Source organism: Lethenteron reissneri, chromosome 21 (assembly GCF_015708825.2).
Source record: "Lethenteron reissneri isolate LAM-NWPU_2019-01 chromosome 21, ASM1570882v1, whole genome shotgun sequence".
NCBI classification, from domain to species: Eukaryota; Metazoa; Chordata; class Hyperoartia; order Petromyzontiformes; family Petromyzontidae; genus Lethenteron; species Lethenteron reissneri.
Window position 1 is genome coordinate 16,526,162 of NC_083799.1, and position 15,207 is coordinate 16,541,368.

Here is a 15,207-nt window from a genome sequence, read left to right on the forward strand (position 1 = left end):
GGTGGTGGATGGTGGTGGTGGCGGTGGTGGCGGTGGTGGGTGGTGGTGGCGGTGGTGGCGGTGGTGGTGGATGGTGGCAGTGGTGGTGGCGTTGGTGGTGGCTGTGGTGGCGTTGGTGGTGGCGGTGGTGGTGGCGGTGGCGGCGGTGGTGGTGGATGGTGGTGGTGGATGGTGGTGGTGGTGGTGGCCTCGAGCGCGTGCCACGGGCACCGCACGGGCAGACGGAACGCGATGCCGGTCCCTGAGCCTGCTGGCGTTTCACGTAGCAGGGCAGCGTTACCTCGGCAGGGTTTGTTCAAGCGAGCTGACTCTGGAGCGGATTTCACGAGCCGGATCTCGTGCGACAGGCACGGGATTGGCCCGGGCGGGTCTGGGACTCCGTTCCCAGCCTCCCGTACTCCGCTCCGCGCGTGGGCGGTCAGCCCGTGGCATCTCCTCCATTCACGGGTAATTTCTAAAGATTTCCGCGCTCTGTTGACACGGAGACGCGGGCGCATGGATCCGCGCTAAGTGATCCAACGGACGGAGTAACGTAGATGACACGAGTGGATATCTGAGCGGAGAATTCACCATAAAATCGACACCCTTATACACCCCACCCACAACGGGAACTTGGGAATTGGGTGATGCGAGTGCGAGATGGGTGCCGTGCCGTCTTGCCCTGCCGGTAACGATCATCGTTCAGCAAGTTAATATGCAGCCCGTTCTCAATCCACTGCTGGATGAAGGCCTACCCCCGCGACGTGTCGGCCACCGCGGGTTGATGCGAGGCGAGTCGCCCAGACACCACTCGCCACTGACGTTAGCCGCTCACAGCGACACTGCCGCAACACGAACCCGGCACGGCGATGTCTACCATTTGATCCATGTGCTCCGAAGGAGGGTCATTTCCTGAAACGTCGCCTATGAAATACAGGGCGCTTCAAAGAATGTTGCCACTGCTGAGAATTTGCAACAAACACGACGTGAAATGTGCCGCCTCCTGGCGCTGGAGACCACCTGGAGAAGACTCCGGGCAACGCGTTGACAACGATGGCGAACACGTGGAGACTGTTTGACTTTTTGAAGCTATTAACATGACATTTGTTGTCATGTCACAATGTAGTATTATCCGTTCTTTTTCCATTTAAAACGATAGTCCCATTTAAGTGAAAAAAAATTTGCACCCTGTATAGAAAACAAAAAATTGCGCGTTCTTGTTCACAGTGGTTTTGACGAGATTGTCATTGTCTGTGTGGTGCTGGTGGTGATGATCGTGATGACGGCGGTGGTGGTGGTGGTGATGATGATCGTGATGACGGTGGTGGTGGTGATGACGGTGGTGGTGATGACGGTGGTGGTGGTGATGACGGTGGCGATAACGATCATCAATCAGGGGCGGCCACCTGTCCTGAGAGGCGCCCGAGGCGGTCGCCTACGGCGCCAAGTTAAGTGGGGGCGACAAATTCGAGGAAAAAATAATACAAATTAAAAATATAGAAATAAATAAAAATATACAAATAAAAATATACAAATAAAAAATATATACTAATAAAAAATATACAAATGATAAATATACAAATAAAATTAAGGAGATGTCATTTTAACACGAAGGCTTTCGCGATCAATATCATCCATAATAGAGGGTACTTTTTGGGTTTGATCGCGTGAATATATTCATGTGTCGTTAAACCAGCACCAGACAGCATCATCAGCAGCATCATCATCAGTAGCACCAGACGGCATCAGCAGCAGCATCATCAGCAGCATCATCAGCAGCAGCACCAGAAGCATCATCAGCATCATCATCATCAGTAGCATCATCAGCAGCACCAGACAGAATCATCATCAGCAGCAGCATCATCAGCAGCATCATCAGCACCAGAAGCATTATCAGCATCATCATCAGCATCATCAGCAGCACCAGACAGAATCATCATCAGCAGCAGCACCAGCAGCATCATCAGCATCATCATCAGCAGCAGCATCAGAGAGGCGTTGCGCGCCCACACCGGGGGGCTCCCTCCATCACCCCCACCGACGTCGTCGTCCCCATTGTTCCTCCACGGGCGCGCGCATTCATTGGGACAGGGCCGCAAACGCAACAATCGATTACGCCTTTAATGAATGATCCTTAAGCACCCTCACATCAAGATCCGCGTAGCCGTCCGCACGCGATTCGCTCCGCTAATTAACGCGGCCGGGCATGGGAATCGGGGAATTTGCGGGAATCTCGCGGCGACGATCACCGCCGCAGCTGCCGCAGCAGCAGCAGCGGCGGCGGCGGTGGCTGCTCCGGTTCGAGAGCGACTCGGAGGGGCGGGCGACCCAGCGACTCGCCACTCGGCTCGCGGAGTGGAGTCCGATGGGGCGTTGGAGGCGCACGTCGAGATGGAGGAGTCGGTGTCGATCCCAGCAGCGCCAACAATGCCGCAGGGTGCGCGTGATGGATTTTTTAATTTTTATTTTCACGACTGCGTTCACGCACGCGCGCGCACGTGTGGCTGAACGCACACTGTGCAGTATACACACACAGACAAAAATCCCCCGTCTAGCCTTTATAGACTGTCGGGCAGGTGCTGTGAGCGAGCACATATTCAGGCCGGGGTCCACGGAGATGCAGGGGAAAAAAATACAAAGATCCCCCGAATAGCCTGAACAGACTGTAGGGGCATGTGCTGAAGGCCGGCACGGCACACGAGGGGGTGGGTGGCCAGCACCACGCCCGGCCGCCTTTGTCTCCCCAGTGTCGATGTTTACACCGCACCAGGTACTCATTTGAGGCAGAGTCGACCTAGGCGAGCCCTAGGACCGGCTCAGATAATCGTCACCGCTGGTGTTGGCCTGTGAGCGGGAATCGAACCCGGGTCGCCGGGTTCGTAGCGCAGCGTAGCGCTAACCGCTACACAACCGCTCCCCACACACACACCGTGACACACACACGCATTAAATTGACGTGGCGATACACACACACACACAACACGCACGCAGCACGCACAGCACTCCCGCAGGCTGTCGCTGGGACCTGCGGCTCTCCGCGCGCTGTCTCCGTCGGTGTCGCCGCTGCCCACCGCCGACGACGCCGCCGGAGCCCACCGCTCCGCGTCGCGCTCCTCGCGGTGCCCGCAGACAGGCGGACAGCCCTTGGCGACAACAACAACAGCAACAACAACAACAGCAGCGGCGGCGGGACACCCGGTGGCAACGTTTTATGAAGGCCACGCCGCGCTGACGAGGGCTCATTGGGTCGAAATCGGCGCAGAGATTTGCTCGCTTCAATAGCTGCTACTGGGCAACAGTCGGTCCACACGGCAAATTTGTGAATTTTTCTCAAATTATTTTTTTCTTAATTCACGTTATCGATGCGTGGCACATTCCAACAATAAACATGCGCCTCCTTATTTATAGAGCTCGTTGTTGGGATTTTATTGAGTTGGCTGAATAATTCATTTAAATGTTATATATTTTAGTAATGTAACGAAGCATGATATATTATTAATTACCATCTGATAAACAATGCCCATTTCATACTCCACGCGACGTGTCTGCTCTAGGCTGCCTCTCTCCCCCATGCACTCTGCACGCTCTGTACATCTCAGAGCTCTGTACGTCTGGGAGCTCTGTGCGTGTGAGGGCTCTGTGCGTCTGCATGGCTCCGAACGCCATCCCACCCTCGTCTATACCCGTGCACTCTCTCTCGTCATCACGAGCCACGAGCTACCCACTGCTAGAAGCCGTCGTCACCCCTCGCGGCCATGCGATGCGGCCATCCGCCCGGCCTCGTGCTGCACATTTTCCGATCCCGCCACCGCTCCGTCTCCTCGGCCCCATCGGCCGGTCGCTCGTTCCTTTGGCGGCCCTCCCCACCTCCTCCGCCGTCGTGGGTGTCGACCGGGGACCGCCGCCCTCCCTCCCCAACGCAGCGCCCTGCCCAGGCCGCCAGCTCGCCTCTCGTGGGCCCACGTGGCGGCCTTCGTAGTAGGCGCGGCTCCTCCCACATGGCACTTGCAGCCCGACAGCGCGTGGATCTTCGCTTGTGGGAGCGGCGGTGAAGCCGCTGAGCGCGATTCCCGCTCACGGCCACTACCAGTGACGATTATCTGAACCAGTCATGGGTCTTCCCTAGGTCGACTCAGCCTCAAATGAGTGCCTGGTGCCGTGTGTGAACATCGCCACTGGGGAGACAAAGGCGGTGCTGGCCACCCACCCCCTCGTTTGCCGTGCCGGCCTTCATAGGTGCTACTCGCTAACAGCACTTGCCCCAACAGTCTGTCAAGGCTATACGGGGGATCTTTGTCTCACTGGCATCTGTTTCTCCATACACGAGGTCTGCCCACGCCCTGCCAGCCAGGCGGGTAGTGAGACCATAGGGGCGGTCCGTGTGGCTTCTGGTGAAGGGCCCGGTTCGGATATCAATCGCGGCCGGGAACTGAACTCGGGATTTTCCGGGTTCGTAGCGCGATGCGCTAACCACTGCGCCACGGCTCCCCGTGCCGCGCGGGTTCACGCTGTTCATTTACAAATGGGACCTTAGCGTGGCTATTTCTCGCAGAGGTCACGGGTCAAGCGCGGCGCGGCGTGGAACCACGCGCCACCAAACCCGCAGAGCAAACGGACACTTTGTTAGCGTTGTTTATATATATTTATTTTACATTTATTTTAAATTCTTGTGACCTTACGTGCCACGAAAAAAATAGAAAACACCACTCAATTGAAAGAGAGAAGCGCTTGTGATAGATCGGTGACACGGCTTTCATGTTGGGGGCACTTCTTCGCGTGAACCCGGGGGCGTCCGTGCGCTCGAGCCACGAGACACCATCTCTCTGCGCGGTGGCCACGCGGCTGCAGGTCACGAGTCGTGAACGCCGCTCACACAGCAGGGCCGCTCCCTGCAGGTGGCTTACAGCCTGCGGCAAGCCGAGGAGAGAGATCGTTCTTGGCTTTTTTGTTAAATTGTTAGAACCTGCTTTTAAATCACCAGCCAGGTGGTGTCAGCAGTAAGGTCGCGAGTTCAAATTCTGGTTGGGGGTGTTCACTCAGCCAATCATCATCCCACTGGGGTCGATACGAGTACTATTTTGTGGAGATGTCATAAGCGGTTGCCCTATGAATAAACTGGCGCCTGCCATATGAATGTGGAAAAGTTTCACCACTGGCTCAGGGCTGTAAACGGGAGATGAGCGCGAACGCCTCAATGCCCATGAGAGCGCCAGGAAGTCATTCGGCATTGCTCTCACCTTCGTTTGGAAACGGACAGAAGACGACTTTGAATATCCGCACAGAACAATCTCAAAATACAGGGGGGGGGGGGTTCATTTGTGTTTGATCGCGTAAATATAAATGTGTCGTTAAACCTGCTACTACTCGACACAGCCAATTACCAGGGTTCGTCAAGTAAACAGAACGTGCCAATTCGTCACTAGTCCAGCACCACCGGTGTGTTGGAGCGCCACGCCACAACATTTACCATCTGAGTACGACGTTTCGCCGGTAATTACAGCCAGCTTCATCAGGCGGACAGCCACATTCGTGGAGAAGCCCTCCTGTTCTCAACCTGCTTGCTGTACCGCACTCTCCAGCGGATGGACGTCTCCACGTGACGACTGCCGGGCACGGCACGTGCGTCACGCCCACGAGACCACGGCGATGGAATTGGAGCGACCGCTGACCACGTGTGCGTATGTGCGCGCTTGGACTTCTTTCGCGCCGTACATAGCCAACGGTACTCGTCGGACGCCATTGGAGGGAGAGTGGTTAGGCCATTGTGTGCCGGTCGCCATGGTACAAAATGTATTTTTAGAGAAACACATATAGACACGCACAAAATCACAATACTCAACCACAAATCGAATCGTAATAGTCGCCCCCCATCTGTGGAGCTTAGCAGGCGCCCCCAGCAGCCTTGAGACTCAGTGAAGCTCTTCTGGGTAAAGAAGCGATGATCTGAACTGGTCATGGGCCTCTCCTAGGTCTACTCAGACTCAAATAATTACCTGGTGCGGTGTGTAAACATCGCCACTGGGGAGACAAAGGCGGCCGGGCGTCGTATTGACCACCCACCCCCTCGTGTGCCGTGCCGGCCTTCATAGGTGCTGCTGCTGCTCGCTCACAGCACTTGCCCCTACAGTCTGTTCAGGCTACACGTGGCGTCATTGTGTGAGTGAGTGAGAGAGAGTGAGTGAGTGAGTGAGAGAGAGTGTGTGAGTGAGTGAGAGTGAGTGAGTGAGAGTGAGTGAGTGAGTGAGAGTGTGTGAGTGAGTGAGAGTGAGTGAGTGAGAGTGAGTGAGTGAGTGAGAGTGAGTGAGTGAGTGAGAGTGAGTGAGTGAGTGAGAGTGAGTGAGTGAGTGAGTGAGTGAGAGTGAGTGAGTGAGAGTGAGTGAGTGAGTGAGAGTGAGTGAGTGAGTGAGAGTGTGTGAGTGAGTGAGAGTGAGTGAGTGAGAGTGTGTGAGTGAGTGAGAGTGAGTGAGTGAGTGAGAGTGAGTGAGTGAGTGAGAGTGAGTGAGTGAGTGAGAGTGAGTGAGTGAGTGAGAGTGAGTGAGTGAGTGAGAGTGAGTGAGTGAGTGAGTGAGTGAGAGTGAGTGAGTGAGTGGAGGTTGCGAGTGTAATTGAGGTCGACGCCGATGTCTCTGTAATCATCATCATCAGCAGCAGCATCACAATCATTGGCGTGACGAGACTCTCCGCTCTCTGTAATCATCATCAGCAGCAGCAGCAGCATCACAATCATTGGCGTGACGAGACTCTCCGCTCTCTGTAATCATCATCAGCAGCAGCAGCATCACAATCATTGGCGTGACGAGACTCTCCGCTCTCTGTAATCATCATCAGCAGCAGCAGCAGCATCACAATCATTGGCGTGACGAGACTCTCCGCTCTCTGTAATCATCATCAGCAGCAGCAGCATCACAATCATTGGCGTGACGAGACTCTCCGCTCTCTGTGTAATCTGCTGCAGCTGGAAGCCCGTGCGTGTCGCTCGTTCCGGGCTGCTGTCATTCAGCACCCCCCCCCCCCCCACCAGGCTGGGGACCGACTCGCTAAGTTCGCGCGATGGATGACGCCAGGGACACATCTGTACTCGGTTGATGAACACAAATAACTTCGATCAAAACAAACGAACCCGAATCCACAAGTCTTGAGAACAACAACGACGACGAGCGGCAGCAGCAGCGACGTTGATGTAGCTGGCATCGACGGTGTCACCGCATCTCACGACGCGGGGACAGAAACAGCGGCAACAAATACACAAATTCAAACACTCACTCACACAAAGACAAAGACCCCCCGTGTAGCCTTAACAGACTGTAGGGGCAAGTGCTGTTAGCGAGCACCTATGAAGGCCGGAACGGTACACGAGGGGGTGGGTGGCCAGCACCATGCCCGACCGCCTTTGTCTCCCTAGCGGCAATGTTTACACACCGCACCAGGTGCTCATTTGAGGCTGAGTCGACCTAGGGGAGGCCGACTCGACATCTCCGGGAGGCCACTGAGTGGGATCGTCAAACCGGACGTCCCAGCGTCAGCCCCTCCCGTCACGTGACACGAGAACGCCGGGGAAGAGCTCCGGGCAGCACCATCGGGACGGTGCTCCCATCCTGCCTTGCGCGTCACGCGACATCCACCGCTCGTGCACAGAAACCATTCCATGGGCAAGGGTCATTGCCTGAGACGTCGCCTATGATACGCATTCCCTTTTCAAGCCACGGTGTTATTGAAGGACTCGTTCCGGTTTTGTTTTATGTAGATGTGTGCCTGTGCACCACTGCCAACGCAGAAGCAGCATCCATCACCAGATGCTTAAATCGACAACACAAGCGTGGACGTTGTGGGAAACTGCGCCTCCCTTCCTCTGAATCTTCAATTATTGACAGAAAGGGTTTGAGGTGGCACACGCATTGTGCTGTGATGACATTTGTTTTGAGTCGAACTAAGAACCACGTCTCACAGGGCTCTAGCCCACAATCAGCTGGCAGTTAACCTGTATTAGCTTAGGGCAGTGGTCTTGGGGGTGCATGAGCTTAGGGCAGTGGTCTTGGGGGTGCATGAGCTTAGGGCAGTGGTCTTGGGGGTGCATGAGCTTAGGGCAGTGGTCTTGGGGTGCATGAGCTTAGGGCAGTGGTCTTGGGGGTGCATGAGCTTAGGGCAGTGGTCTTGGGGGTGCATGAGCTTAGGGCAGTGGTCTTGGGGTGCATGAGCTTAGGGCAGTGGTCTTGGGGGTGCATGAGCTTAGGGCAGTGGTCTTGGGGGTGCATGAGCTTAGGGCAGTGGTCTTGGGGTGCATGAGCTTAGGGCTGTGGTCTTGGGGTGCATGAGCTTATGGCAGTGGTCTTGGGGGTGCATGAGCTTAGGGCAGTGGTCTTGGGGGTGCATGAGCTTAGGGCAGTGGTCTTGGGGGTGCATGAGCTTAGGGCAGTGGTCTTGGGGGTGCATGAGCTTAGGGCAGTGGTCTTGGGGGTGCATGAGCTTAGGGCAGTGGTCTTGGGGGTGCATGAGCTTAGGGCAGTGGTCTTGGGGGTGCATGAGCTTAGGGCAGTGGTCTTGGGGTGCATGAGCTTAGGGCTGTGGTCTTGGGGTGCATGAGCTTATGGCAGTGGTCTTGGGGGTGCATGAGCTTAGGGCAGTGGTCTTGGGGGTGCATGAGCTTAGGGCAGTGGTCTTGGGGGTGCATGAGCTTAGGGCAGTGGTCTTGGGGGTGCATGAGCTTAGGGCAGTGGTCTTGGGGGTGCATGAGCTTAGGGCAGTGGTCTTGGGGGTGCATGAGCTTAGGGCAGTGGTCTTGGGGGTGCATGAGCTTAGGGCAGTGGTCTTGGGGGTGCATGAGCTTAGGGCAGTGGTCCTTCGTCTTAACCCGGGGGGCACGCCGCATCGTCTGGGGGTGCGAGATGCCCTTTCTGGGGGTGCGAGACGTGACCAGCTTTTTTGAGAAGGTAAATAATCTAAACGCAAATATAAGCACGGGCACGTCCGTACAACTACTTTGTTTCATCAAGCCTATCTACTTGTTAACGTACATTTTTTTTTTATTTACGATTGAGACCCAAAGGGGTACAAGGGCGCAGTGAAGGTTACGAACCACTGGGTTGGATCAAGCCCGGCACTGCCCACGGGACGCTGAGCGTTGCAACCGGCCCATAGTTTTGCTTGTGTTGAAATAATGTTGCTGCGAATTAGAAACTCCCAGAAGGCCGTGCGACTGATTGCATGTGTAAAAATAAACACTTTAAATTGTATGTGGAGGGACGGATCTGGAAAGCAGGCGAATTATCTTCTCATGTATGTTGTTATAACAATTTAGTCTGTCAGTCAACGCTTCCTCCGAGACAGACTCAGTAAACAAACGCCGCTGACAAACACAAGGCCAAAGAGTCAAGGGGATGATGGAACGAGATGTGAGATTATTTTTGTCGTGGTTCTGTGCTTGCCTATGGCAGCCACGTGTTCAGCAACGTCTCCAGCCACGTGTCCAGGAGCTCGATGCCAATGTCGAGGTCCGCTGCTGCTGGCCACGACGAGAGGGCTTCAGCAGAGAGGGGAGTTCGTGTCGTGTCGCTGTTCCTCCTCCTCCTCCGTGCAAGAAGCGGCAGACCACATTGCTTCACTCCCAGGGCCACAGTTTGGGCCGCATGGCCACGACCGCACGCCCCACCGTGGCTTGTCTTGAATTCCACGTCCACGAGGGAGATGTGCACAGCGGCCTGTGTGACGTCCCGATGATGCGGTTGATGGTTCCACCACCGGCGTCCTTGAGGAGCCATGTCAAAGCCAGGAGGTTGCGGTGTTTGGGTCTCGACTGCGGCGTTCATTGTGGACGTCCGCGTCGTTCCACTGCGCGCACGGCGTCTTCCGGACCTGGGAGAGACTCGCGGCTGGGGACGGCAGCAGCAGCAGCAGCGCGATCACGTCCACACGCAGGGGCACCACGCAGCGAATGGGATCATCGTCTCGTTGTGATTGCTTCAGCAGCTGGAAGCCAACGCCGCCCCTTGCTGGGTGAAGCCCCTCGGCCCGCCACGCCGTGCCGGGGATGGGCCGAGGCCGTCTGGCCATACTTCACCGCATTTGGTCAGCGCGGCTTTGCTGGATGCGCACAACCGATTTGAGAACCCGCGACCGGCTCAGCTCGGCGCAAGTCGCCCGCGTGGTGCACGGGGGTGGAGCGGCTGCCTCCGTGATCTCATGAATAAAACAAGAGGCACTGTAAGATGCACACAATGTAGCGGCATCTCGTGCCGGGTTTGTGCCGATCGGCCTCCTTCACGGAAAATCTAAGATGAGGGTTGTTTTTTGTTAAAACGTGCGTATCGCTTGCATGTGATTTGCATGGAGGCAACAATGTTGAGTCGGCACAACTTGACGGATTGTGACCGCGAGAGTCTCGCTGGGAGTCGTCGATCATCTGCGGTTGCTCCGGGTGCTGATGCTGTGGTCCGGGAGCGCAACCCCGACTCACGGACTACGCCTGACGTGTCCACAGTCTCACTCACAGTCTCACTCACTCCTCACTCACAGCCTCACTCACAGTCTCACTCACTCCTCACTCACAGTCTCACTCACAGTCACACTCACAGCCTCACTCACAGTCTCACTCACAGTCACACTCACAGCCTCACTCACAGCCTCACTCAGTCTCACTCCTCACTCACAGTCTCACTCCACTCACAGTCTCACTCACAGTCTCACTCACAGTCTCACTCACAGTCTCACTCAGTCTCACTCCTCACTCACAGTCTCACTCCTCACTCACAGTCTCACTCCTCACTCACAGTCTCACTCCTCACTCACAGTCTCACTCACAGTCTCACTCAGTCTCACTCCTCACTCACAGTCTCACTCCTCACTCACAGTCTCACTCCTCACTCACAGTCTCACTCACAGTCTCACTCACAGTCTCACTCAGTCTCACTCCTCACTCACAGTCTCACTCACAGTCTCACTCACAGTCTCACTCCACTCACAGTCTCACTCCTCACTCACAGTCTCACTCACAGTCTCACTCACAGTCTCACTCAGTCTCACTCCTCACTCACAGTCTCACTCACAGTCTCACTCACAGTCTCACTCACAGTCTCACTCAGTCTCACTCCTCACTCACAGTCTCACTCACAGTCTCACTCACAGTCTCACTCACAGTCTCACTCACAGTCTCACTCAGTCTCACTCCTCACTCACAGTCTCACTCACAGTCTCACTCACAGTCTCACTCACAGTCTCACTCACAGTCTCACAGTCTCACTCACAGTCTCACTCACAGTCTCACTCACAGCCTCACTCACAGCCTCACTCACAGTCTCACAGTCTCACTCACAGTCTCACTCACAGTCTCACTCCTCACTCACAGTCTCACTCACAGTCTCACTCACAGTCTCACTCACAGTCTCACAGTCTCACTCACAGTCTCACTCACAGCCTCACTCACAGCCTCACTCACAGTCTCACAGTCTCACTCACAGTCTCACTCACAGTCTCACTCCTCACTCACAGTCTCACTCACAGTCACACTCACAGCCTCACTCACAGTCTCACTCACAGTCTCACTCAGTCTCACTCCTCACTCACAGTCTCACTCACTCACAGTCTCACTCACAGTCTCTCTCACGACGGACGATTGTCCGACGCCCCAGCTCGCCTCCACCACCAGCTGCCAGGAACTAAAGGGAATTCATTCATCCACGGGGGGGGGGGGGGTTGTGTTTTTTTGTTTCACTCGCGACAACGCGGTATTCATATTTAAAACGGCCCCATCTATAATTTGTGACAAACGACCCCCTCCGACTCACCCACCCCCCTTTTCTTTTTTCAAACCCGAAATGTCAGACGGTGAATTGTTCACATTCCGCCTGCTCGCCATTGCCAGGAGACGGCCGCCCGGTGCCGTTCTTGTCGGCCCGAGACCGCCCAGGAGACGGGCCGACTTCTATGGGGGGGGGGGGGGGGGGGCACGGGCTGGCGAGGAGGGAGCTGGGGGGGGGGGGTCGCGGCGCGGGGATTCGAGATGGTGGGAGAGGCGAAGCCTTTAGAATTGATTCCAAATCTTCAAACGAATTCCCGATCGCCATCGAGACGGAACAGCGGGGCCGGGCTCTGCGAGGATGCTGCACGGCCCCCCACCCCCACCGCCCCCCCCCACTCCCCCACCCCCGAACCGTTCCGCGTCTCTCGCTCGACGGATCATCGCTGCACGCGGGCAGCCCGGCACGCCTCACGTCATTATCGGTGGCGAGGAGTAAAGGCGAGAGAGAGCGGGATGTCGCATTTTAAGCGAACCTCCCCACTACCCCCCCTACCCACCCACCTCCTTCCCCAGCGCCCCCCCCCCCCATCCCGGGAAGAAGCGAATGCAGCGGCTGCGTAATGACGCGCTGCGTCCACGCTCCGCCACGTGCGAGTCGACGCACCGCGCGACTGCACGGGGGGGTCATTGCGTTGTGCACGCGGAGCCTCTGTCCGTATGCCTCGGAGTGAGTGCGTGTGTATCAGAGTGTGCGTGTGTATGAGTGAGTGAGTGTGTATCAGAGTGAGTGAGTGTGTATGAGAGTGTGTGTGTGTGTGTGTAAGAGTGTGTGTGTGTGTAAGAGTGCGTGCGTGTGTATCAGAGTGTGTGTGTGTAAAAGTGAGTGTGTGTAAGAGTGAGTGTTTATAAGAGTGGGTGTGTATGTAAGAGTGTGTGTGTGTAAGAGTGAGTGTGTGTTTAAGATTGAGTGAGTGTAAGAGTGAGTGTGTGTAAAAGTGTGTGTGTGTGTAAGAGTGAGTGTGTAAGAGTGAGTGTGTGTAAGAGTGTGTAAGCTTGTGCCGGAGGCCCCGGGAGGACGGGCGTCTATGACGTCTCTTGGCCAAACCCCATTTGGCGGAGCCAGGAGATTGAATCTTTACCCTCGGGGCTCCTCCAGGAACAACAAAAAGCCACTACGGATGGCCACGTGGAATGTTTGAACGCTCACTGCGGAGGAGAGGCTGCCAATCCTCTGTCGGGAGTTGGACCGGTACCGCCTGGATCTCTGAGGCATTCAGGAGGTCCGGTGGCCCCTCGGGATAGAGTAATCTTGCTGGGTGACTTGAATACCCGAGTTGGTCATGATGCTGGCACCTGGTCTGGAGTGATTGGAAGGCATGGGCCAGATCAGCTCAATAACAACGGTAGGAGGCTGCTAGATTTTTGTGCAGCCCATGGGCTTGTAATTACCAACACGCTGTTCCGGCATCGGCGCATCCACACAACATCATGGATGCATGCCGGGTCCAAGCAAGAACATCTGCTGGACTACATAGTGACGGACTAGCGGATGCGGGCCCATGTCCTTGACACCAGGACCTATCGTGGAGCTGATCTGCCCTCTGACCATCGACTTGTCATCTGTAAGATGCGCCTGCCATTCTTCCACTCCGGTGGTGGGTGTACACCCAGGACCCCATTCCAACCTAAGGTGGCCTGGTCTCAGCTAGCTGATGGAAGTTGCAAGCGAGAATTTCATCATCGCTTGCGGCTGGGGTTGGCATCGTTCCCCACTCCTCCTGATGTCGAGGGTAGATGGGCGAGGTTTAGGACTGTAACTCATGCAGCGGCAATGGCTGCTCCCCAGAGACCCTGGCTGACAGTGGTGTTCAGGATGGTTGAGAAAAAGCGACAGGCCCACTCTAGTCGTCTAAGCATCCCACGTCGGAGAATGAGGAGGCTTACCGCAGCCTTCGCTCGGAGGTTCGGAGAGCCGTGAGGTGCTGCAAGGATGGGTGGTGGTCGCGGGTTGATGAGGAGATGGAGTTTGCCTCAATGGCCCGCGATCACAAATCCTTATTTAACTCCATCAAAAAAGTAACCTGCAGCGCCACACCTATTATCATCATTAGGGGAAAGAACGGTGATCCAATATTCGACCCCCAGGAACAGGTTTGCAGATCTTAATTATGGAGCTTTCGTGACTGCAGGAATTATTCTTTGGTTCTTTCGGTTAAGTCACGTCTAAAGATAAAATAATAACTTAAAATAAAAGCATATTACGACGTTTCGATTGCAACACAAGCAATCATCATCAGGTATAAAAGAAAAAGCAACAAAAATCTAACTAGAAAACTATAGACAGACATACAAGCAGACAGACATCACAAGGACACAGAGAGAGGACACATATCGGCACAAAGAGAGGGGTCGTTTCTGTGACGGTCCCTTAAATATAGAGAGGGGGCAAGGACGGAGAGAGGGAGGGGGCAGAGAAAATTAGCATATCAATGAGTGGACTGCAAAGTGCTGCTGCTGCGCAAGTAAGATGACGACGTGGCACGGCACGCAAGCTTGTAAATTAGGAGAAAGGCACACTAAAATTAAATTACCTCGCAAAATAATTTTAGTGTGCCTTTCTCCTAATTTACAAGCTTGCGTGCCGTGCCACGTCGTCATCTTACTTGCGCAGCAGCAGCACTTTGCAGTCCACTCATTGATATGCTAATTTTCTCTGCCCCCTCCCTCTCTCCGTCCTTGCCCCCTCTCTATATTTAAGGGACCGTCACAGAAACGACCCCTCTCTTTGTGCCGATATGTGTCCTCTCTCTGTGTGTCCTTGTGATGTCTGTCTGCTTGTATGTCTGTCTATAGTTTTCTAGTTAGATTTTTGTTGCTTTTTCTTTTTTACCTGATGATGATTGCTTGTGTTGCAATCGAAACGTCGTAATATGCTTTTATTTTAAGTTATTATTTTATCTTTAGACGTGACTTAACCGAAAGAACCAAAGAATAGGTTTGCAGATTTTGTACAGATATAATGTGAGGCTGATCGATGCCCGGTGTGGTCAAGGGATGGCTCCCTATTGCTCAACCACGTTATGTATGCCGATGATCCGGTAATTGCTGCTCACTCAGAGGAGGAGTTGGAGGTGCTGCTACTGAACCTGGAGCTTGCCACCAAGAGGGTGGTGCCTTACCATCAGCCCCACCAAAACAAAGCACCTGCCTGTACCATCGGAGACTCCACCCCCACAACTCCCAATTGGTGATAGGGCAGTTGTGGAGAGAGTGGAAAGTTTCCCATACCTTGGCAGTGTGCTGATGACCGACTCCGGTTTAGCAGCAGAGGTCTCACTCCGAATCAGTCGAGCGGCATTATCTTTTCATCGGTTGCGTAACGCTGTGTGGAAGCTACCTGGTTTATCACTCCACACGAAGCTTCAGGTCTTCTCGGCCACGGTCATTCCCACCCTTCTCTACGCTTGCGTAACGTGGACCCCCGTAATGGAACATCT